The 24,178-nt window shown below is 43.8% G+C and overlaps 1 pseudogene; it reads right to left on the minus strand.

The window, feature by feature from the left end:
* Positions 1–13,979: 13,979 nt before the first annotated feature.
* Positions 13,980–20,296, minus strand: LOC132464697 (probable polypeptide N-acetylgalactosaminyltransferase 8; annotated as a pseudogene).
* Between the last annotated feature and the right edge of the window lie 3,882 nt (positions 20,297–24,178).

Consider the following 24,178-nt stretch of genomic DNA (forward strand, 5'->3'; position numbering starts at 1 on the left):
TTCAACTGTTGGTGTGTTCTCTGTGTTGTTGTCCATTGTTGTTAAAACTCTGACTGGCGGCAGACTTTATTATGGTCCATGCAGCGGACGCTTGGTGATGACGTGTTACGACGTGATGACGTATGTACAAGAGCCTTCCGTGGCCAGGCCACAGCTGCGACGGCCAACGGCCACGGCCAGATGGCCTAGTGTGAGTGCAGGCCAGAGAACAATGGGGCCATTTGAGCACGGTTAGGTGTGAAAACGGCCAACGGCCACGGCCAGATGGCCTAGTGTGAGTGCACCCTAATACCACCTTTAACATGTATCTAAGTGACATTCAAAATAAAGGTATATTACGAGGGACAAATAGCATCATATTTTTTTAACACTTTATTTAAACATGCCAATTACAAAATATAAATACTATTTCAGGTTAAACATCTTTACAATGGGTCTTGCTCGTTGCCCGAGACAATGGCAGCCAGTCTGTCTCTTGTAACATTACCAGGGATCTGGTTATCTGCTAGGGGGCACGGGGAGGCCATGATGACGTCACAGGGTAGGGTTGTCCCATTTGGTAGGGGATCGGTTAGGGGTAGCAATGAGGGGTAGCAATGAGCATGAGCAATGAGGGTTAGGGTTGAGATGTAGGGTTGAGACAGTGAGCAAAGAAACGGGATTTGGCCTAACTATAGCTACGTTGGTTCAAACTGAAAATGTAGTTTGGTGTGAGACTGCTGTCCAGCAGAGGGAGCTGTCATACCCCTTAATTATACAGGAATGTCTGTATTAACATTTTAAAATGTTCATGGGCTGGTCTAGTTTGTCTGCAAATAACTCTGCCTCCAGCAACAGGATTGGTCGAAACATATGAAGTGAAAGAAATAAAAGCCCAGTTCACCAGATCTGAGGTCAGCTGCGGTCAGATTTTGGATCATGAATGTATTGAGTGAACGACGTCTGAGCTAAATATTAACCACCTGGAACTTGGTGCATTTCCTGGAGCTCGGAGGGCGGTAGGACCCGTGTTTACCTGGTCGATTAGGCCCTGAACGCAGACCCTGAACCCAGACATCCTAATCACAGACCCTGTGTTTAGCCCAGAATATAATTTTTGGGTTAAACAAATAAATAAAAGTAAAAATATTTATTATTTATAAGTACTAGCCTAGTGTAGATAGTCCTTCTGGCAAGAGAATAAACAGTTTAAAAACATAACCTTTTTTACCATCTCAAATGAATTAACCTATCCTATCCCCAGTCAGATGTGTGTGTGTAATGTCTGTCTCACTTGTATTAATTTTACTCTGAAATAACTTGAATGGAACTTTAGCCATTTGGGGATAAGCAGCACAGCAGTCAGGTAGCTATTTTAAGCTATAGTAAACTGCGCATTATGTTTATTTAGGTGAAGCATTATGAAAAACTTTCATGCAAAATAAAGCATAGAAATAATTTTGGCATTTTCTTTTTCCGTCTGGGCTAAGCCTAGCCTGATCCTACCAGACCATCGTACTTAATTTCATTTGTACAGAAGGTCTGGAACTGCTCAATTGATAATCGTTCACTCACTTGGAGGCGGGTGTCTGTAGAAGTTTTAAAATGATTGGATTTGCCCAGTGCCACTCTGGATCTGCCATAACCAATCGCATAGCGTTTGGTCGTGACGTATGTCATGCGACGGGACCGGCTCCTTCACCACTAACGGAGACAGCTGGAAAATCAAACTTTTCCCGAACCCGGTTGGGAGAAGCGCCACAACATCATGGCCACGAACAAAACTCTGCAAAGCTTGTTCTTGCTCCGGCTTTAATGGCGCGTTTCCACTGCAGGGTGCGGAACGGATCGGATCGCAAAAGTGCGGATCGGGTCGCGTTTCCACCGCCAAAAGTGGGCCCGGACTTTGCCGTACCCGTTCCGGCCCCGTTCTCGGGACTCCTCCGTTGGGGTACCGCAAACGAAACGAGACGCCTGAAAGGGTCCCGTGAAATTCTAGCTACACCCCCCCTCCGTTGATTGGTCGACAGAATCGTCACTTCCGGGTGACGCGGGGATAAAAACAAACGAACAGTAGCCTCGAGGTATTATTCTTTACAATTAACTTGTCGCGTAAAACGCTTGCTTGGGCGAACAAGGAGGTGGAGACGTTCGTCTGCATTCTTGGGGAGGAAGACGTTGTTTACGATGTTTACGTAGCTGCCGCGGCGATCGACATCCGGCCTACCACAAAGGGTACTGTCGGCAGTGGAAACGCGACCTCGGAACTGAGCTGGGCTATACCGCCCCCTCCCTACCGCACCTTAGGGAGGGGGCGATCCGATCTGTTCCGCACCCTGCAGTGGAAACGCGGCATAATTGATCGATTTTCGGCAGCGATCCCACAACAGACTGAATAGCTTCTCTCGTATCCTTCTCCATTGTCTTCCTCTGACTACAACTGAAACTGGCGCGCGACCTAGACGTCATCGTTCTCAGCCACTCCCTCTGTTCGCTGATTGGACCGCCAGAAATCTGGTTTCCATGGAACGCATTCATATTAAGCAGACCCAGACCTCGTACTGAAGTGGAATGAAAATGTAGCGGAAGTAGGTAGGTGGGCGGTGCCAGGCTAGGCTAAGCCCCGGATGTTTGTGAAACCTAGAAACACCACTGCCCCCCCCCCCCCCCCTCTGCACGTGCCTGCACCCGGGCATATCACCATGATGTTACGCCACTGAATTTCCGTTTATCTTCAGGGATGAACAGCAAACAGAACAAAACGGTATCTGGAGGAGGATGCACAGGGCAAACATTATTTGAGGACATGTTGGAGGTTTTTAATAATACAGCAAATTGAATGTTAAAATTTATGAGGCTTTAATAAAATCCCGGAAGATTTTGAAATTCCGCCTGGAAACATTTTTTTGAAAGTGTCTCAAAAAGAGGGCAATTCCGGGCAAAAGAGGACGTCTGGTCACCCTACGTACGGGGAACCCATTTGGTTCCTACCTTGGTTGGGCGCTATCCTGGTAATTTCTCTGCGAGAGAAATGAAAATGTGGCGTGTGAGCGTGTGCATGGGTAGAAATCCGTGTGTCTCACGCCCAATGCTTGAGACTTGAGAGCCCATTTAACCTAATACGACAAGGTTAAAACAGCAAGGGCAGGTATTTTGAAGCATGTTTATTTCCTGGACAAGACAATCGCTGATAGGGCCAGATCATTGCAGATGTCAGGCTTGCGGCTGCTGGTATTTAACTTGGAGAAGTATGTCATCAAAGCCGCCAAAGCATTCCTTCTCCAGGGCTGTTTTCCTGATGATGGAAAGGGAATGACGATTGGAGAGATCATTCATTTATCTACTTGTGTGCATGAATTACAGTTGACTCATTGTTTATCTTGGATCCAGCAGTGCTATATAAAATAGCAGAACTCTGAGGGGAGACCAAAGTGCCTGGAAACCAGAAACAGAAAGGTGGGGTGTTCAGAATCAGAATCACTTTTATTACATCTTATTGTACAGTACACAAGAGTAAAATTCTTAGGCTTGGTTCCTCAACATTCACATAGCAGCAACAGTACAAGATTAAATAAATAAATATAAGAAACCATATGAAAAGAAACGAAGTAAAAAACATAAAATAAGTATTAAAATAAATAAGTAAGTAGCGGCATCAATACTAATAAAAAGTAATGAGGTGCAATAAAGTGTGAAGTGTAGGGTGTTCAAGTGGTAGTGATAGCAGCCACAGGTAGGGTTATTGAGCAATAGATTAATGCTGTGCAAATACAATAGATGGTTAAATACCAGTCTGTTGTTGTGGTGTGCGTGTTGCGCTGTGTTTCCTGTTCACGCAGCTATTCTACAGAAGACATCTAATTTGTGCTAGTGGATGAAGCTTTCAGAAGGGGATTTTGAGGCAAAATAAAGTAAAACATGAAAACAGATTTGAGCTCTGGCTTCAGATACTGATCTAGGGACTTGGTGGGTCATTTTAAACGAGTGTGATAGTGAGCCCCTGACTGCTGCCTCTGCGCCTGTGCCAGCTGAGCGTTGGTCTGGTCCAGCTCTTGTCTCTGCATCCTGTGAATCCGGCTCTGCTGTCTCTCCAGCAGCACAGCCGAGAGCGCAGAGTCCACACAAAGCTGCTCCTCCCGCTGCTCCTCCCATCGAGTCCTCTGCACAAACACGAGTCAGACACACACACACACACACACCTTTATGCAAATTATCACCAACAATTGACATATCAGGAACACATCAGCGGTAACAACCTTGGTTATTTATGAAAATGCCTTAACGTTGCTCCCATAGGGCCCTCATTAGAACAGTCATCGTATCTAGCCTTCATCACATTAGATAAGTGGTTGTGGTGGCCTGACCAGGGATAGGCCTGCTGGAAATCTGGTTGACTACAGGCCCAATTATTAATTCATTAAATCACTAATCCTATCTCTGATTGAATGAGTGCGGTTAAGATAAGGCTTGGATAGATATAGGCAGCATAACTTTTTAGTTAGTCTTAGGTAACACAACTATTTTGATAGGTTTAGACAACACAACTATATGGATAGGTTGGCGGTCATTGTCAGTCTCTAAGCCAACCTGAGGGAGAGCAGGGTGGGTAATGCCTTTGCCATAGTATGATTAGTAGTTTAACGAACGGGAGGGGGCCAGACATATGAGCAATTAGAGCAAATAAAACAATAGCTCTCAATATTCTGGTTCTCAGGCTAGTGATTCACTGTTCCTCAACCGTAAACAACACTGTAGGAATAATTGATCAATATTGAATCGGACCATGATAGATAAATGTCGCTCCATCAAGGAATGATCCGTGTCGCCAAACATCCTCCTCAAAAGTTGGATGAGAGAGCCAAAGGCAAACTTTGTCACACCTACGTGATAACCACTTTCACAATGTTCAATTAAGAAACGCAGATCTTATTTGGATGTCAAACTGCTGTGACAATTTAATTAGGGTGACCAAATGCGTGCAATTCATTAATTGCAGATTCCCCCTTTTTCTCATTTTCTTTCACCTGGTGCTGAATTCCAATTTGATCAACCTGTAACGTTAACGCAAAAATAATAGTGGTAATGGCAGTTATACAGCTGTAATACAGCTGTCCAATACTTGTCCAATGTTTAATTTGTCCTTGAGAAAGCTAAATATTGCTAATACAGAGTGTGAAGCCTACCCCAGTAGTTCTAACTTTAGAGTTAAAGATCCCCTCTTGTCGGTGCAGCTCACGGTTCTGGTGCGTTGCAGGTGTGCTGCGGCCAGGCGATCAATGTTCATTTTGAGATCCTTTTCGCCATTAAAACCTGGGTCACAAACCGAACACAAGGCTCCCAGGACAAACACAGGTTGCTAGGAGACAATTCCATGAATCTTTGGATGCTTTTGACCTCGTCAAACATCCACAAGTCAGCAATCCCTGGCTCCACTAGTTGGTGGCTAAATGTTATTCCTTGGTTATAAAGAAGGCTTTATACGCCGACCTTCAGTTACCTTTAGGGCCCTATCTTGCATCCGGCGCAAGTGACTTAGTCACTGGCGCATGTGTCGTTGCTAGTTTACTACTGGCGCAGAGCGTTCTTTTCCCACCACCGCCACTCGCCGGTAAATTAGGGATTGATCATGCGCCCCAAGGGGCGGTTCGGCGGAAGGAGGAGGCGTGTTCTGGCGCAAACGGTATTTTGCCGTTTCTGAATACCATTGCGCTACTGACCAGGAAATACCTGGTTTAAAGTCAGTGGTGCGTTGTTCAGATGCTATTTTAAGGGCGCATGCATGCATGCGCATGCGATGCATACGGATTGCTTGTGCACCTCGCGCATACACTTTGCTTCTCCCATCTACCTAGCCGCACATTCTTGGTAAATTATTTGGGAAAGAACAGCTGATGCAGCGGTACTAAGTTGTACTTTTAAATCAATGCATCTGCAAACACCGTACAGCAAACACATATTTTCTTGACAGACATCGTGTAGGCCTACATGCCCATAACTTTTAGGATTGATGAGTATTTGATCGTGAAAAACATTGTTTTACCGCCAGTGAGTGTTAAAAATAATGAATGAATGCGGGCGCGCGTGTGTGCTTTGTTTAAACACACGCAAACTAAACACGTAACGCACAATACAATCAATGGCAATGTCTATTACCGAGGGGACACATGCATATTAGGATAGCATACAATACTGATAAGAAACAATGTTTATAATGCATTGCGTATATCATTAAATAGAACCAAAGTTACCGCATATCATATGTTATATCATATACGTTTTCTTTGCCGAAATTTATTTGAGGGCTCAGTATTTCTGAAGTTGTGGAAGAAAACCCCTTATTCCATGTGTGAATTAGGCCATATTATTTGGCAATAAACTGAGCCATTTGCAGTTTGAAATTCATGTGCATCTGTCTCATCGGAGACTGCAGACGCGCTGTCAAAATATCAACTCGTCCGATTCAAATGCGCTCATGGCTCTTAAAGGGGATGGGAGCTGGCACTCTCATTGGTTTGTTGGACGTTACGCCCAAACCACACCTACGGGTAACTAGGCTGCTTCAGACCAACCCTTTTGACACTTGCGCCGCGACGCAAGTGTCATTTATCCGCCTGTAAAATAGCGATAGCGCCGTAGAACCGCCCACAAAGCTACTTGCGCTTTGCGCTTCCCACTTGCGTTTCAGACCGTTAAAATAGGGCCCTTAATGTCTTATTGATAATCCATAATCTTTGAATGGGTGCTTAGATGTTGTGCGATGTGTCATGATTATCTGAGGGGGTTCGGGACATGAGGATGTTTTTAGTGCGACAGAAAGACATGTAATTGTCATTTTAGGCAATCATTTATTTAGGTAAACGTAGCATTCTAGCCGCTGACGTTCGCCATGGCCAAGTCTTCGGAGCCATGGTCTGGTCGACAGCAGCGTCAGCTCTCCACCATCTCTGAGCATAGATAATTTTGTAGCCGACTGCCTCTCTCGGGTGGTCAACTTATCCACATCAAGTTCTGTATTCCTTATAGCTTGCCCTCTTTGACCTCCTCCTGATCTTGAACTTTGAGTGATTTTGTCTGTTTCTTCCTTTCCCTTTTGTCCTTGCACTGTTCAGCATAGCTTATGTTGTTGACTGTTTTCACTTGTTGAATTTCCACTGCTCTCTTCCTGAATTCACAAGCCCCATATTATGCTGGCCACCACAATTACAACAAATTACAACAACCTGCACATTATCTCCACAGTCCTCAAACCTGTGTTCCCCTCCACACTTAGCACACCTTTGCTTTCCTTTGCAAGCCATGGCTATTACAGTGCAATGCAGGCTTTAATTATCCAAACAGACATTGTATTCCCATTTGTTATATTCCTTTAATACAATCCCATGATTCAAAGATGATTCACCTCTGGCATTTGTAACAGCGAAGCGGAGGAGGAACATAAGGCCTGACTGGGAAACTCACATATCCTATCTTTATTTTATCTGGATGTACCAAGTCCTGGAACTCCAGAAGGACTGACAACCTCTCTACTTTTTCACCATTCACGCTTCTTAACAGTCTCTTCAGTCTCCTCACCTCGCCCCCCTAAATAATTCTTTTGACTTTTTCCAAATCCTCATCGATGGGAATGCCAGTTATCACTCCTCGAGCAACTTTGTTCTCCCCCAGAACTCTTCTTTCAGTCATCACCTTTTTGCAAATACTCTCAATATGCAAAGCTTTATCTCTCTGTCCTTATATCCGCATTTCATCAACAAGTTCCCATCTCGAAGAATCTTAGCCATTTCTACTTCTCCTAACTTATTTTTCAGCTCTCTAAGTCAGCGCAATTGGACTTAGATTGATCTGCTCATCTTCCTTCCTGAACTTAATTACTATTTTAAATTCTTCCCTTTCCACCTTCCTGCGAACCGTCCAGTTATCCTCCTCTGAACTATTTCTCTCTAGACTTATTTTAGTATTCAGGCTGACAGAAGCCCGTGCATCCATACCTTGCCTCATATTTGTTTTACCTCTTCGCCCTCTATCAACCGGAGACCAATCCTCACAAACCATTATGTTTTCTTCCTCGCCTACCTGTGTATCCATCCTGATCCAGTCACAAACCAGTTTATGTCAACCGCGCCTTAAACAAACCGAGAACCACACTCAGGCAGCAATTTGATCCGCCCCAATGCCATTATAAACAATAGGAACAAAAAAAAAACCTGGAGGTTACCAAATTAAACAAATTGCCAATGTGCGGCAGTTACAGCTTCCATGGAAATGGGTCCTAGCCATGGGAATAACACACCACCTCCTTCCTACAACTCCTTGCCCAAAACAATGGCGAAGCAAAATGGTGTGCAATGGGGAGAGGAACCATTGCCCATGTAGCTTTAAAGGGGTTATTTTAAATTCATAAAAACAAAACAATACAAATTTCCATGGGATTATACACTGATTAAGACATACTTATGAATATCTAATTTTTGCACCGTCAATTCCGCTAGATGCCACTTCTTAATTCTACACGCAAAATTATAATCCGTTAATTAATGAATAACTTGAAAAGGTAACTGAAGGTCGGCGTATAAAGCCTTCTTTATAACCAAGGAATAACATTTAGCCACCAACTATAGTGGAGCCAGGGATTGCTGACTTGTGGATGTTTGACGAGGCCAAAAGCATCGAGGCCAAAGATTTTCGGAATTGTCTACTAGCAACCTGTGTTTGTGCTGGGAGCCTTGTGTTCGTTTTGAGGCCCAGGTTTTAATGGCGAAAGGATCTCAAAATGAACATTGAACTGCTCTCCGATGGCATGGCCACAGCAAACCTGCAATGCACCACAACCGAGAGCTGCAAGCAAGAAAAGATAGAACTATTGGGGTAGGCTTCACACTTTGTATTAGCAAAATATTGCTAAAATATCAGCAATCCCTGGCTCCACTATAGTTGGTGGCTAAATGTTATTCCTTGGTTATAAAGAAGGCTTTATACGCCGACCTTCAGTTACCTTTTCAAGTTATTCATTAATTAACGGATTATAATTTTGCGTGTAGAATTAAGAAGTGGCATCTAGCGGAATTGACGGTGCAAAAATTAGATATTCATAAGTATGTCTTAATCAGTGTATAATCCCATGAAAATTTGTATTGTTTTGTTTTTATGAATTTAAAATAACCAACCCCTTTAAAGCTACATGGGCAATGGTTCCTCTTCCCCATTGCACACCATTTTGCTTCGCCATGTTTTGGGCAAGGAGTTGTAGGAAGGAGGTGGTGTGTTATTCCCATGGCTAGGACCCATTTCCATGGAAGCTGTAACTGCCGCACATTGGCAATTTGTTTAATTTGGTAACCTCCAGGTTTTTTTTTTGTTCCTATTGTTTATAATGGCATTGGGGCGGATCAAATTGCTGCCTGAGTGTGGTTCTCGGTTTGTTTAAGGCGCGGTTGACATAAACTGGTTTGTGACTGGATCAGGATGGATACACAGGTAGGCGAGGAAGAAAACGGTTTGTGAGGATTGGTCTCCAGTTGATAGAGGGCGAAGAGGTAAAACAAATAATGAGGCAAGGTATGGATGCACAGGCTTCTGTCAGCCTGAATACTAAAATAAGTCTAGAGAGAAATAGTTCAGAGGAGGATAACTGGACGGTTCGCAGGAAGGTGGAAAGGGAAGAATTTAAAATAGTAATTAAGTTCAGGAAGGAAGATGAGCAGATCAATCTAAGTCCAATTGCGCTGACTTAGAGAGCTGAAAAATAAGTTAGGAGAAGTAGAAATGGCTAAGATTCTTCGAGATGGGAACTTGTTGATGAAATGCGGATATAAGGACAGAGAGATAAAGCTTTGCATATTGAGAGTATTTGCAAAAAGGTGATGACTGAAAGAAGAGTTCTGGGGGAGAACAAAGTTGCTCGAGGAGTGATAACTGGCATTCCCATCGATGAGGATTTGGAAAAAGTCAAAAGAATTATTTAGGGGGGCGAGGTGAGGAGACTGAAGAGACTGTTAAGAAGCGTGAATGGTGAAAAAGTAGAGAGGTTGTCAGTCCTTCTGGAGTTCCAGGACTTGGTACATCCAGATAAAATAAAGATAGGATATGTGAGTTTCCCAGTCAGGCCTTATGTTCCTCCTCCGCTTCGCTGTTACAAATGCCAGAGGTGAATCATCTTTGAATCATGGGATTGTATTAAAGGAATATAACAAATGGGAATACAATGTCTGTTTGGATAATTAAAGCCTGCATTGCACTGTAATAGCCATGGCTTGCAAAGGAAAGCAAAGGTGTGCTAAGTGTGGAGGGGAACACAGGTTTGAGGACTGTGGAGATAATGTGCAGGTTGTTGTAATTTGTTGTAATTGTGGTGGCCAGCATAATATGGGGCTTGTGAAGTCAGGAAGAGAGCAGTGGAAATTCAACAAGTGAAAACAGTCAACAACATAAGCTATGCTGAACAGTGCAAGGACAAAAGGGAAAGGAAGAAACAGACAAAATCACTCAAAGTTCAAGATCAGGAGGAGGTCAAAGAGGGCAAGCTATAAGGAATACAGAACTTGATGTGGATAAGTTGACCACCCGAGAGAGGCAGTCGGCTACAAAATTCTCTTTGCTCAGAGATGGCGGAGAGCTGACGCTGCTGTCGACCAGACCACGGCTCCGAAGACTTGGCCATGGCGAACGTCAGCGGCTTGTGGTCAACGAAAGCCGTGAACCGACGGCCCTCCAACAGGAAACGGAAATGACGGGTGGCGAGGAAAAGAGCCAGGAGCTCCCCGTCGAAGGCGCTGTACTTCCTCTCGTTGTCGCGGAGCTTCCTGCTGAAAAAGGCCAGCGGCTGCCAGGCTCCGCCCACCTACTGCTCACACACAGCCCCCACGGTATCCATCTCGCGTCGGGGGTCACCGATTGGAGTGCGGTAAAGGACGAGACAAGAGACGGAGATGGGTCGAGTCAGCTTTACTATCAACTTCAATCAAAACAAGTGTTACTCCAACATGAGTTCAAACGTAACTGCCGTGAATCGGAACTGTCGTAAATCGGAACAGTAGTAAACCGGAACTGTCGTAAACCGGAACTGTTTCCCTTAATGGTACAGTCCCTTGGTGAATGTCTTACCACCGCAGTTGTGGGTCACCACAGTAGTAAGATAAATCTTATAAGCCTTATAAAGTTGTATATTTTCATATTAAATATTGTACTTAGAATGCTACGTTTACCTAAATAAATGATTGCCTAAAATGACAATTACATGTCTTTCTGTCGCACTAAAAACATCCTCATGTCCCGAACCCCCTCAGATAATCATGACACATCGCACAACATCTAAGCACCCATTCAAAGATTATGGATTATCAATAAGACATTAATAGTGTCCATGAGAACATTTATTCAATCCATTGTTTATGGCCTGACGGGCTGCGGGAAAACGGCTTTGTTTCTCTACAGCAAATTATATAATATATATATACACTTTCAGGGAGACTTGGGCCTAACACATTCAACCAGTTTGAACAGAAGAACACACCAGAATAAGCCTGTTTAGTAAGCAGGATTTGATGCCGCATTCCTACACTTATAAAATGCAATTCAATGTGGAAGTAATCCAAGTATTCAGAATACAATACTCAGATTGAGTGATGTAACGGAATACGTTACATGTTATGCCTCACGCCTCGTGCCCACTACCTCCGTCTGTTGACTGATCCCCATTGACTTTGAATGGGGACGGACGCGCAATGCATTGTGGATCCGTCCGTTCCGTTGGAGCCTTTGGCTCCGTCAAAAAGTTGAAAAATGTTAAACTTTTTCGGCAGCGACTGATCCGTCATCCGTCATCCGCGTATGCAAATGTAAGCACTGTGACGCGACTCGGGCTCTGACTATACTTTTTCGGCAGTTTTTCAACTTTTTGACGGAGCCGAAGGCTCCAACGGAACGAACGGATCCACAATGCATTGCGCGTCCGTCCCCATTCAAAGTCAATGGGGATCAGTCAACGGACGGAGGTAGTGGGCAAGAGGCGTTACAGTTTTGGGCATGTATTCTGTATTCTGTAACTGGATACATTTTAAAAGTATCCTTTCCAACACTGGATACAAGCCAATGTTCACTTGAACTGCAGGCTGTGAATATCGGTTGCCTTTGATAACAAGACGCAGTGCAGCAGGCCCGGCGCCAGGGGACTGACTGAGAGGCTGCTCAAAGTGTGGAGGGCTCATTTATTACTGAAAATAAAAGAAATGGTTTAAACCATAGCCTCTAGCCTCTGTTAAATAACAACATAAGGGAACTTTTCAAAATGAAAGCAATATTTATTAATCAGGGCACATAAGAACCAGAGCTTAAATATTTTTTTAATTTATGATGATTCTGACAAAAGACAGTAAAGACAGACTCCCATGAATACGTGTAAGCTGGTGCATGTATTTAGCTCTGGAGAAACTTCTGCTTTGGATTCCAACTGAAAAAACAGGAAGTAGAATCTTTTGCTGAACACCATGGATCAGTTTGTGCTGTTTCAGGGGCTCACCGATTCCTCTAGTGGCCGCAGACGACAGTGCACTCAGGGATTTCAATATCCTTACAATGAATCCTGCTTATTGTCATGCCTTGCCCTATAATAATAACGAACATAAAGGGTTAACTCGTCATGCGACTGATTATCTTCATGAAACAGGTCCACGTCTGATTCTGTGGTACGGTGGCTTGCATGGGCCCTCTCACACTCGAACCCAGGCAGAGAAGGAGAGGTTCCTTCTTCTTCAGCTCAGCACCACCGCCTCAAACAAAGACCCCCTTAATCCTTAATCAGGGTCCTGCTAGACGGGAGGTGGCATTATGAATATAATATTAAATCTTTGAATCAGGTTCCATGATCGGCTTATCCAAATTTAAACTGAGCCCTTAGTATGAAGCTGTTTATGTCTGAAAATATACAAAATGTTGTAATATAAACAAGTTTTAATTTACAATAAGTTAATGAAAAAATATATTTGATAATTAGAAATATATCCTGCTTAACCCTATGGAACATTTTAAAAGTCTCTTCCGTACATGGTTTGTTTATATATGCGTGTGTGTGTGTGTGTGTGTGTGTGTGTGTGTGCGTTTGGTAGTAACTTGTTAAGGTATGTTATTGACTTACCTATTAAATTGGTTGAATAATCACGTTGGTTAAATAATCACGTTTCCATATGCATGCAATAAACCTAGATGTGTTTGGCTTGTTTGCGCACCGCACACATTACACTCTCCAGATGACTCGCCCTACCCCCGCCGATTTCATAAATTCAAAACATATTTAAGTTCTGGGGCTATGTTCTCGCCCAGATTAATAATTGTAGGCTGCTTTGATTTTGAAAAGTAGCCTTATGTTGTTATTTAACAGAGGCTAGAGGATCTTGCATGGTTTAAACCATTTCTTTTATTTTCAGTAATAAATGAGCCCTCCACACTTTGAGCAGCCTCTCAGTCAGTCCCCTGGCGCCGGGCCTGCTGCACTGCGTCTTGTTATCAAAGGCAACCGATATTCACAGCCTGCAGTTCAAGTGAACATTGGCTTGTATCCAGTTTCTGCTCTTGAGATTTATTATCTATTGATATAATAGATAATTATAGGGCTATGAATGGAGTAATACTCTTTGGATGTATTATGAGAACTGCGTGTTGAAAAACCTCAATATACTGTTACCTCCGGCATGTCGTTGGCCTTCAACATGTACAGTGACCACGGTGAGGCACTGGACACAATACAGGCCAGTGCAGGGCACCGTAGACGTTTGAAAGGGAGAGGGATATTCAGAGGTTACCAACTAGAACGTCAACGCTAATGATAGACAATAGACAGATTTATGGCCTAATTCATCCAAACTAAAAGTCTAAAAGTTTGCTTGAATCAAAACACGACTGAATTTCATACATTTGAGATTGGTTTATTTCCTTTGAAGTTCATGTCAGTTCAGTGAAATGTGTGGAATTTCATTTTTTACAGAATTTAGCAATATAGCACTCAGTCACACACACTCAAAAATGTATTAGAAAGGTTTGATAACATTTTGGATTTCCCATCTTTGGCCTGTACATTCTTGTACCAAAAGTTTGCTCTTTATAATTTCCAGACATCTACCGGTCTGTTTGTTCTTAAATTCTTTACCCTGAAAAAGAGAGAAACACAGCCATACATCAGGGAACACTGTCATTATTGCACAATTCAGCCAACATCAATCAAATCCTTCTCTGCTGCAACCACAAAAAACATTGTCGCAATGAATCACCCACAACACAATATGTGTACCTGGGTGAAGTCCCAGTAAATTCCAATTCTTTTCTGAAGAGATTCGTGGCAGTCGTTCAGGCCAGGCTCGTTGTCTTTGTTGCCGTCGTCAGTCAAACAGCGATTAAAATTGTACTTATGGGACTTGATTCCACCAACGTAAAGCTCACCAGTCTCTCGGAAATATGTGTGCTGATAAGAAAGAACCGTCCAAAAACAAAATTCAGTTTCATGAGATACTTCATCCAAACATCTTAATAGTATGACCTTTGACTTACTTGAGGCATATAGTAGAAGCAGCTGTATGCAATCGGTGTGTGGCCTGGCACTGGACCTTGGTCTAAACACATGTTGGCATTGAGGTTCTTCAGCTAAATGGGGAAGAAATATGTTTAAATTGATTCAAAGGCATGATTCTTGAGTGTTCAGTAGGCCTAAGTATAAACCTTGCCCAAAGGAAAAGAGATAAAAATTGAAATATCGTAACAGACCTTCTGATATTTCCTCATAATCATTCTTCCACCAGAGATGATTCAGAATATCTCTTTGGCTCTAAAAAGCTCATGTTCCACCCTGACCCTGATATAGTTAAGACAACTCACTCCTCCATAGGCCAGTATATTGTCCCAGGTATCCAGCAGTGGATACACATTGTCCAGGTACCACTTGAAAGGTTTACAGTTCAGTCTTTTTCTTAGTTCTTTTCTCTCTGACACATCCCCAAAGTCAATACCATGATCCTGCCGAACATAAGTGTTTTGTTGATCAGAAGCCTTCATCAGTTAAGCCAAAGAATGTGTGTTTCTGTCCTAACCTTAATCAATTCAGTCAAATAGAAAATCATTGTCAAGTCTGGTTATGTTCTGCCCACATTTCTTTTTAACCAAATCCTCCAAAAAAGTCAAAAATTCAAAAATTCTAGAATACACTCGACATTGTGTTCATAGATCAGTCCAAATTGGCTAAACTGTAAAACTGTACCTAGAAGGGCAGATTCCAGGCCAGATTGACATTGTGTTTGTAGTCATCCATCCAAACCTCTGCTACCCTCAAAGCATTCCTTTTCATTGCGATGGAGATGTCTGGCATGTATGGTTTATGGCTTCTCTCAATGTGGGCTATCTTGGAGCATGGAACAACCTCAATACTTCCCCCACATGTCCAAACCTACAAATGAACGAATGGGCATTGTTTCAATTCATTCATTCCCAATAACATAAGTAAGTTAATCACTTCTAGTCTTTAGTCACTCATATTCTAATAACAAAACTTTGGGTATTTCTGTAGTATACTTACACGAATCCCGAGCTCAACATTTTCTCCTCCGTATACTTTCATTCCTCCATCAAGAACTCCAATTTCACCAAGATACATCCGATCTGCGACTAGGATACCCATTACGGAAGGACTCCTTAAAAGGTCAACCAGAGGACTTGGCTCAACACGTCATTGTTTAGGATCGAGGAAATGCAGATATGTTGTTAATGCAGTTCAAGAAAAATACATTTTCTGGTTAAACTTACTTTCCAGGCAAGGAGGGGTCATTTAGTTTGTACCACTCAGGCCTAAATCTCTCGTACATGCACCACAAAGCCCAGTCAAACGCATGGGATGCAGGCATGTACTTAACAACCTCAAGATCATAGTAGTTGACTCTGTCAAACACCGGAGACACAATCAGCTTCCGATCCCCTTTAATCTGCGTCAGCAACGGTTCAGCCCTGCAGCACAGAAATAGATTGAGATAAAACACATTCAAAATAATTGACACTGAACTTTAACACCCATTGTCCTTTGTCCTTTTCCAGTGGTTTGATTTACTTTGCCATAGATGTGTTGTTGCACCGAAATAGATTGAGATCCCAATAAAAAAACAAGTAATTGATACAAAACCTCAACAAAGACTATTGCTCTAAATTTCAAAATATTTAATTCACTTTGCCACTGATATGTTTAAGTTGTGTTGTCATTTATACTCCACAACATGATCAGGGTGTGAATAACGGGGGGGGGGGGGGGGGGGGGGGTGTGTGTATCTCAGCATCCCTGTTTGGACTCAGTGACCTCCTGCTGGTCATTTTGTGTTTTTGCCCAACAAGTGTCTCCATTTTTTTTGTTCCTCTGATTCTGCCTCTCACCTGTACATCCTGCCATTGCCTCTTTCCCGCCATTTCTCCTGCTCACCTATTCCTCAATGTGTTTTCATTAATGTCCTGTGCTATCAGTGCCACTTTGCTCTAATATTTGGTCTGAGCTGACCCACTCATTTTACTTTGCCCTGTATTCTGCCTGCCTTCCTCCCTGCCTGCCTGCCTGTTTGGTTCCTGAATGTTTTTTGTTTTCCGGAATTTAACTCTATCCCGGTTCTGACCATTGGCTGCCCCTGGACTACTCTTCGGATAGTGACCTGGCTTTTCCTTCTTTGTTTGGATTCTTTCCCTGTTTTAGTCAACAGCGGTACCTGTATTTGTGTTTTGCATTCTTCCTGTCAGACACAGAGTTTAGTCTTTTATTGATAGAACCAAAGCCTAGCTCTGCCTCAAATAAATAATTTGAATTGATCTGCTTTTGGGTTTGAATTTCATTCACCCCTGACAAGCCAGGGAGCAGCTGAGCGCCCCTGAATGAGTATTACGCAAACCTGAAAACAAAAGTGACCTTATGTCTGAAATGAAAAGCGAGGCAAGCTGTAGCATGGCATTTAAAAATCAAATCATGTATACATATTAATACAAATAATTAAATTAATTTAAACAGGGACATTTCAAGGGACAGTTCCAACCGGAAGTGGACAGGCCACCAGATATTTCCGAAACTTTTGGAAGGTCTCTTTTAAAAAGGTTTGACACGTTTCCAACTATTCAACTATTATATCAAATACAACTAATTTGTTTGGTTGTTAGCATTGTGGACACTGGTAACCCAGATCCTTAAATAAGGGAAGCTTATTTCAAGGATCTAATCCAGTCCGCTTAGATCTGGAATGGGATTTAAAATGTGTATTTCTACAGCGGCTAAGTCTACACTGTGTAAATGGGTAACCTCTACAGACCCTTTTTACAGATTACTAGTGCTGACCGGCCATGTGTGTGTTCGCTGTTCGTAGCCAATTACTGTAAAAGCTTACTGATCCCCCTCCAGCAACATGATGGATCAAATAGATATGAAGCGAAGGAGAGTGAAACGCTTCATTCACCAAGATGGCTGCTCATCTGCTATCAGATTTTAGATTATTAATCCAAAGTCAGATTTGTGAGTCACAATCAGAGGGCCTCGTGACTCTGTACATCAACTAAATGTAAACTGAGAGAAGCTACCATTTTGAATTTGGTAGATTTGATTTCCTGTATTCAGGTGCATTTTAGGAATGGCCAGTGCCTACAAAATCTTCCAGATTCATAACCCAACATACATTCATTTCATGTTTTCTATGCTAAAACATCCATATAAATGGTTAGTATTTGTATCAGTGCAAAGGGCTCACATACATCATCATTCATTGATGTCAAAAAACTTACAAAAACAGTGGCCCAACATTAAGTGCAACAACTCAATGAACTCAAACCCAACAAGCATGATATTCAGTGCAGTTGTAGTCGTAGTGGCGACTAAAGTGGAAATCTTTCATGACTGATATCGTTTCTAAGCAAACTAGACACATGGGTTTGCCTTTGAATTCTATGAACAGATACTCTGCTTCTCTTCTTTCTTGACCGAGTTTTCTGCAACTCGATTTTTGTGTATTTTAAAAATAAATAAATTTAAAATGATGTGCGGGACTGACTGAGTGAGGATGCGGGCTGTATGCGGCCCGTGGGCCGCCAGTTGTCCATCCCTGGTCTACACAATTATATACGTCATATGATGGTGACTTGGTACCCCCTCACCACTGGTCATGGACTTCAATATGAGCATCCAAGATGGCGACCACGTCAGCCGTGGCGGCCTTCCATCCAGAGATCCTAGCCGTGGTCAGCCCCAGCTGCTCACTGTGTCTCACTCTGGTCATGAGGAGGCCTGGATTCTGGTCCTCAATGGTCTTGATGTACATGTCAAAGTCCTGCTTCAGGTCGTCTGTGGGGGGAGGGGGGTAATCTCTGTGTAAATAATAGCTATTGATAATACTGCTGAATTAATGATATAATTGCATCACATTAATAACCTTGGTCAACTATGAGACGACCTGTGTATATATTGCAAAATAAAATTAATGGCAATTGGGAAATAGTTTTGCATGAATCATTTACAGTGGGAGGGTGGATCTTCCTGCCGTAATATATTCCCATAAAAATGTATTGGACAGAATAGTAGTAATGTTGTCTTCCATCTGATAAACCTGTTAAAAAGAGACAAACCATTGGTGCTGTGGTCATCCACCAATATGATTTCTTTCAGCAAGGACTTCGGAGTGCGGTCGATAATACTTCGGATGGCTCTCTTGAGGATTGACAGGGCCTCATCCAGGTAGATAAGGACTACTCCAATGCTGGGCAGATCCTTTGGGTAGGTCTTCATTAAGCATCTAGATTAAAACCACAAACACTTTATAAAGGAAATGCTGGCACGCACCCACCCACCCACACACACACACACACACACACACACACACACACACACACACACACACACACACACACACACACACACACACACACACACACACACACACACACACACACACACACACACACACACACAGTGAGAAGAGGAAAAAGGTCAACCTTGGGTCCCTGGTGTCTGGAAGAGGTCGTTTAAGGGGTAGGCGATCGCTGAGAAACACGTTATATCCATACTTCTCAAATAATGCTTGTGCCTCTTTTTGTTCGTCTTCTGACAAATTCTCTCCACCCCAGTTCTGGAACAGGGCAGACTCTGGGAAAAGTTTCTTCCCTTTATTTCCAGGCTTTTTGACCATTCCAATTGTTTGTTCTTCTATTTTTCTTTGTCTGTCCTGATCTTCTTCAAGAAGCTTCTGTATGGATTCTTGTTTTAGATGGAGGTCTTTTACCAAGTTGTCTGTACGACAAGAGAAAATGTAGGAGTTTGTGATTAGCTGAACAAAGGCAATGAAAGAAAGGTAAGAAAGAATGCCTCAGGCATTCACATTCAGCAAAGACGTATGTACATATTTGAAAGAATGCCTCAGGGATTCACATTCAGCATAGACGTACCCAAGGCCTTGCCTTGCCTAGCTGTGAAATATGGGTGATGATGCTAGACCCTCTGCTCCACCGAAGCCGCTGCCACTAATTGCCATGACTGTTCCATTTGGCTGAATCACTAACCTCCACACCTTGTTGGCTTAAAGGCCCAGTGTGAAGAATATATGGGCATCAAGTGTTGACTCAATACCCCACCTGTACTGTACTAGCTCTTATTGTGAAAGGTGCCTGTATATCCGGTACCCTTAAATTGTTCAAGTGATGAAGGAAACAATTATAAGTTCTACAAGGTTTTTTGCTGCGTGTGTGTGGGGGGGTAATTACTGGTCTTAGTAACAGTGATGAAATGGCATCGATAACTAGATTGTGGATCAAAAAATAAACCAAGTTAAATGCAAAAAAAGTGGCAGGGGTTAAATGCACATTTTTGTTGGATTAACACATAAAGATATAACATCCATAAAAAGACCAAACTATGTGTGTTAACACAAACTGTTTTTAAGGAGACATTTCTGAGACGTTTTTTGCTCAAATGGCCTTCCATACAAATCAAATGCGTAGAATAATGATTAGAACCTTTAATGTGCTGAAGTGGTAATGATTTAGCTACAACATGTAATCCACAAAAACAACGTGTACATCACACCACCCTTAAATTTCATAATGCCACTCTTTTGCCACCCCATACAAAATGCTACCATCGCCACTGGCTATAGATATGTAAAGAGTCCACTTACACAGATCTTTAACACTTTGCTCCATTCCAGGACTGCCATGTCCAAATGATTCAATGGTACCATCTCGGTTAATCAATGATGGAACTATGTAATATATAGAACATATTCCAGCCAGTATCAGGAGGAAGCGCTTTATCCACACAACCTTCATTGTGACTTGAACAATGGCCAAAATTGACAGTACAGTCTTCATTCAACCTAACCAACAGGTTTTGTTCATTGGTGTACTGATCAAATACAATAAAAGAACGCCCCATGTTATGACAAGAGTGCTCTTTATCTTGTTATGTTTATCAGGTTATAGTAGGCCGATCCTATCATTTAAATTTACATTAACTGAGAACGGCAGGGAGCTCGTTCCACCACTGAGGTCCCAAAACCGAGAAAAGTTGTGACTTTGCTGATCGACCTTTGCTAGCTCTTAGCGATGGCGGTACCAGGCGTCCAGCTGAGGTAGTTGTGCGGAGAGATCGAGCTGGGGTGTGTGGCTTTACCAATGCTTGGAGGTAGGCAGAGGCAGTTCCATCGTCTTAAATTTGATGCGAGCTACTACAGGGAGCCAGTGGAGGTCTCGGAAGAGGGGGGTCACATGGGAGAACTTCGGTAGGTTGAACACGAGGCGCGCTGCCGCATTCTGGATACACTGCAAAGGTTTAATCGCAGAGGCAGGAGTGAGTTGCAGTAGTCGAGGCGGGAGATGACCAGTGATTGGACTAGAAGCTGAGCTGCTTCACTTGTGAGGAAGGGCCGGATTCTGCAGATTTTGTAAAGTGCAAATCTGCAGGATCGGGCCACCTCAGTGATGTTTGCGGTGCAGCATAACTGATTGTCCGATACCACACCGAGGTTTCTGGCAGTTGGAGAAGGAGATACAGGGATGTTCTCAACGGTGACCAGTAAATCCATGTGTGGTTAATCTTTCCCTGGGATTAAATCAAATGCTGCGGACAGTTCGAGGAGAATGAGAACCGTTGAGAGGGACGAGGCTCTGGCAGCACGGAGGGACTCAGTCACCGCGAGGAGAGCCGTCTCAGTGGAGTGTGCCTTCTTGAAGCCTGAATGGTGAGGGTCAAGCAGGTTGTTAGATGAGAGATAGAAGGACAGTTGGTTAACAATGGCACGTTCCAGTGTTTTAGAGAGGAATGAAAGAAGAGTTACCGGTCTGTAGTTCTGGATGTTGGTGGTATTAAGAGTTGGTTTTTTGAGGGGAGGCTTTATTCTGGCAGTCTTGAAATAGAATAGAATAGAATAGAATAGAAAGCCTTTTATTGTCATTGCACGAGTCAAGTACAACAACATTTTTAGTAAGCTTTCCCAATTGGTGCATTCGAGAAAATAAATAATATATAAATAGAACAAGAACAACAGTATACCAAATAGAAATGTAAATAATAAAGTAAAATAAAGTAAAGTACAATACAGCAGTGGGAGGTTAGGGGGGGGTCAGTCAGTCGGGGGTCAGTGCATGTGTGTGTTCAGGGTGGATACAGCTTTAGGGAAGAAGCTGTCTCTGAACCGTGAAGACCTGGTTCTGATGGACCTATAGCGCCTGCCAGAGGGCATCAGGTCGAACAGGTGAAAGCCAGGGTGGGAGCTGTCCTTTATGATTCTCTCCGCTCTGCTTAGGCAGCGGGAGATGTATATATGTCCTTCAGGGAGGGGAGGGGGCAGCCAGTGATCCTCTGTGCGGTGTTTACCACTCCCTGGAGTTTCTTCCGCTCTGCCTCAGTGCACTGTGAAAACCACACTGAGATACAGAACGTCAGAAGACTCTCGATGGTGGAGCGGTAGAAGGTCACCAGCAGCTTCTCCCCCACGTTGTTCCTCCTGAGCACCCTGAGGAAGTGAAGCCGCTGCTGAGCCTTCTTGACGACCGCCGCCGTGTTGGCAGTCCAGGAGAGGCCAGCAGAGATCATGGTGCCCAGGAAGCGGAAGGTGTGGACTCTCTCTACACAGTCACCGTTGATGTAGAGGGAAGCCGGGTCTGCTCTGCTTTTCCTGAAGTCCAGGATGATCTCCTTAGTTTTTGTGATGTTCAATGCCAGGTTGTTGTCTGAACACCACGATGTTAACTTCAGGATCTCATCCCTGTAGGCAGACTCGTCTCCCTCTGAGATCAGTCCCACCATCGTTGTGTCGTCCGCGAGCTTCACTATGGTGTTGCTGGGGTGGGTGGGACTGCAGTCGAAGGTGTACAGAGAGTAGAGGAGTGGGCTCAGCACACACCCCTGTGGAGAGCCTGTGCTGAGGGTGCGGGTGGAGGAGAAGTGGGGACCGAGTTTCACCTTCTGGGGTCGATTTGTGAGGAAGTCACTAATCCAGGAACAGGTGAGCGGGTCGAGACCCAGAGCTGACAGTTTGCAGACCAGGATAGCCGGGATGATGGTGTTGAAGGCTGAGCTGTAGTCAATGAAGAGCATCCTTACGTAGCTCTCCCGGTGTTCCAGGTGACTCAGCGCAGCATGAAGGGCTATGGCAATGGCGTCCTCGGTGGATCTGTTCACTCTGTAAGCGAACTGGTGAGGATCTAAGTTGGGGGGGAGGAAGGCTTTTATGTGGTGTAGGACCAGCCGCTCGAAGCACTTCATAATGATGGGTGTGAGTGCTACTGGGCGGTAGTCATTCAGAGTGTCCGGTGCTGATTTCTTGGGTACGGGGATGATGGTGGAGGACTTCAGACAGGCTGGGATGATGGCCTGTGTCAGGGAGAGGTTGAAAATTGTTGTGAAGACCTGTGAGAGCTGGTCAGCACAGCCCTTGAGGACCTTCCCAGGAAGTCCGTCTGGTCCGGCAGCTTTCCTGGGGTTGACTCCACTAAGCACACGTCTCACATCCTGCACCTGTACAGTCAGTGAGTGGGTGCTGTGAGCTGGTGGGGGCTGGGGTGGTGATGAAGCTGAGGTCTGTGATGTCCTTGATGTCTCGAAGCGGGCAAAGAAGAAGTTCAGTTCTTCTGCCAGCGAGATACTTGAGTTCACAGTTGTGGTGTTGTGTCCCCTGTAGTTTGTCAACTGTTGAATGCCTTGCCACACCTGCCGTGGGTTGTTTTCAGAGAGGTGATCCTCTATTTTCCTCCTGTAGTCCGCCTTTGCCTTCTTAATTCCCCTCCTCAGGTCGGCTCTAGCAGCGCTGTACTGCTCTCTGTCTCCAGACCTGAAGGCGGCGTTGCGGACCTTGAGGAGCGTCCGGACCTGGCTGGTCATCCAGGGCTTCTGATTGGGGAACACACAAATGCGTTTGTCCACTGTGACGTTTCCCACGCAGTACTTGATGTAGGAAAGTACAGATTCTGTGTGGACAGCCAGGTCCTGGTGTTTAAAAACATCCCACTCGGTGTGTAGGAAACAGTCTTGTAGTTGGGAAAGTGCATCCTGAGGCCACGTGGTGATGGTTTTGGTCTGTAGTGGTGCACTTCTCCTGAGAGGGGTGTATGCAGGGGTAAGGAGCAGAGAGAGGTGGTCTGACTGGCCTAAGTGAGGTAGTGGTATGGCTCTGTAAGCATGTTTAATGTTAGTGGAAACATGGTCCAATGTGTTTTTCCCTCTGGTCGGACACTTCACGTGCTGATAAAACTTCGGCAGTTTAGCATGAATCATAGTTTTGCATGAATCATTTACAGTGGGAGGGTGGATCTTCCTGCCGTAATATATTCCCATAAAAATGTATTGGACAGAATAGTAGTAATGTTGTCTTCCATCTGATAAACCTGTTAAAAAGAGACAAACCATTTGTGCTGTGGTCATCCACCAATATGATTTCTTTCAGCAAGGACTTCGGAGTGCGGTCGATAATACTTCGGATGGCTCTCTTGAGGATTGATAGTGCCTCATCCAGGTAGATAAGAACTACTCCAATGCTGGGCAGATCCTTTGGGTAGGTCTTTATTAAGCATCTAGATTAAAACCACAAACTCTTTATTTAGGAAATGCTGACACACACACACACACACACACACACACACACACACACACACACACACACACACACACACACACACACACACACACACACACACACACACACGTTATGGCAGTCCATCGATT

The sequence above is a fragment of the Gadus macrocephalus genome, chromosome 9, assembly GCF_031168955.1.
Source record: "Gadus macrocephalus chromosome 9, ASM3116895v1".
NCBI lineage: Eukaryota > Metazoa > Chordata > Actinopteri > Gadiformes > Gadidae > Gadus > Gadus macrocephalus.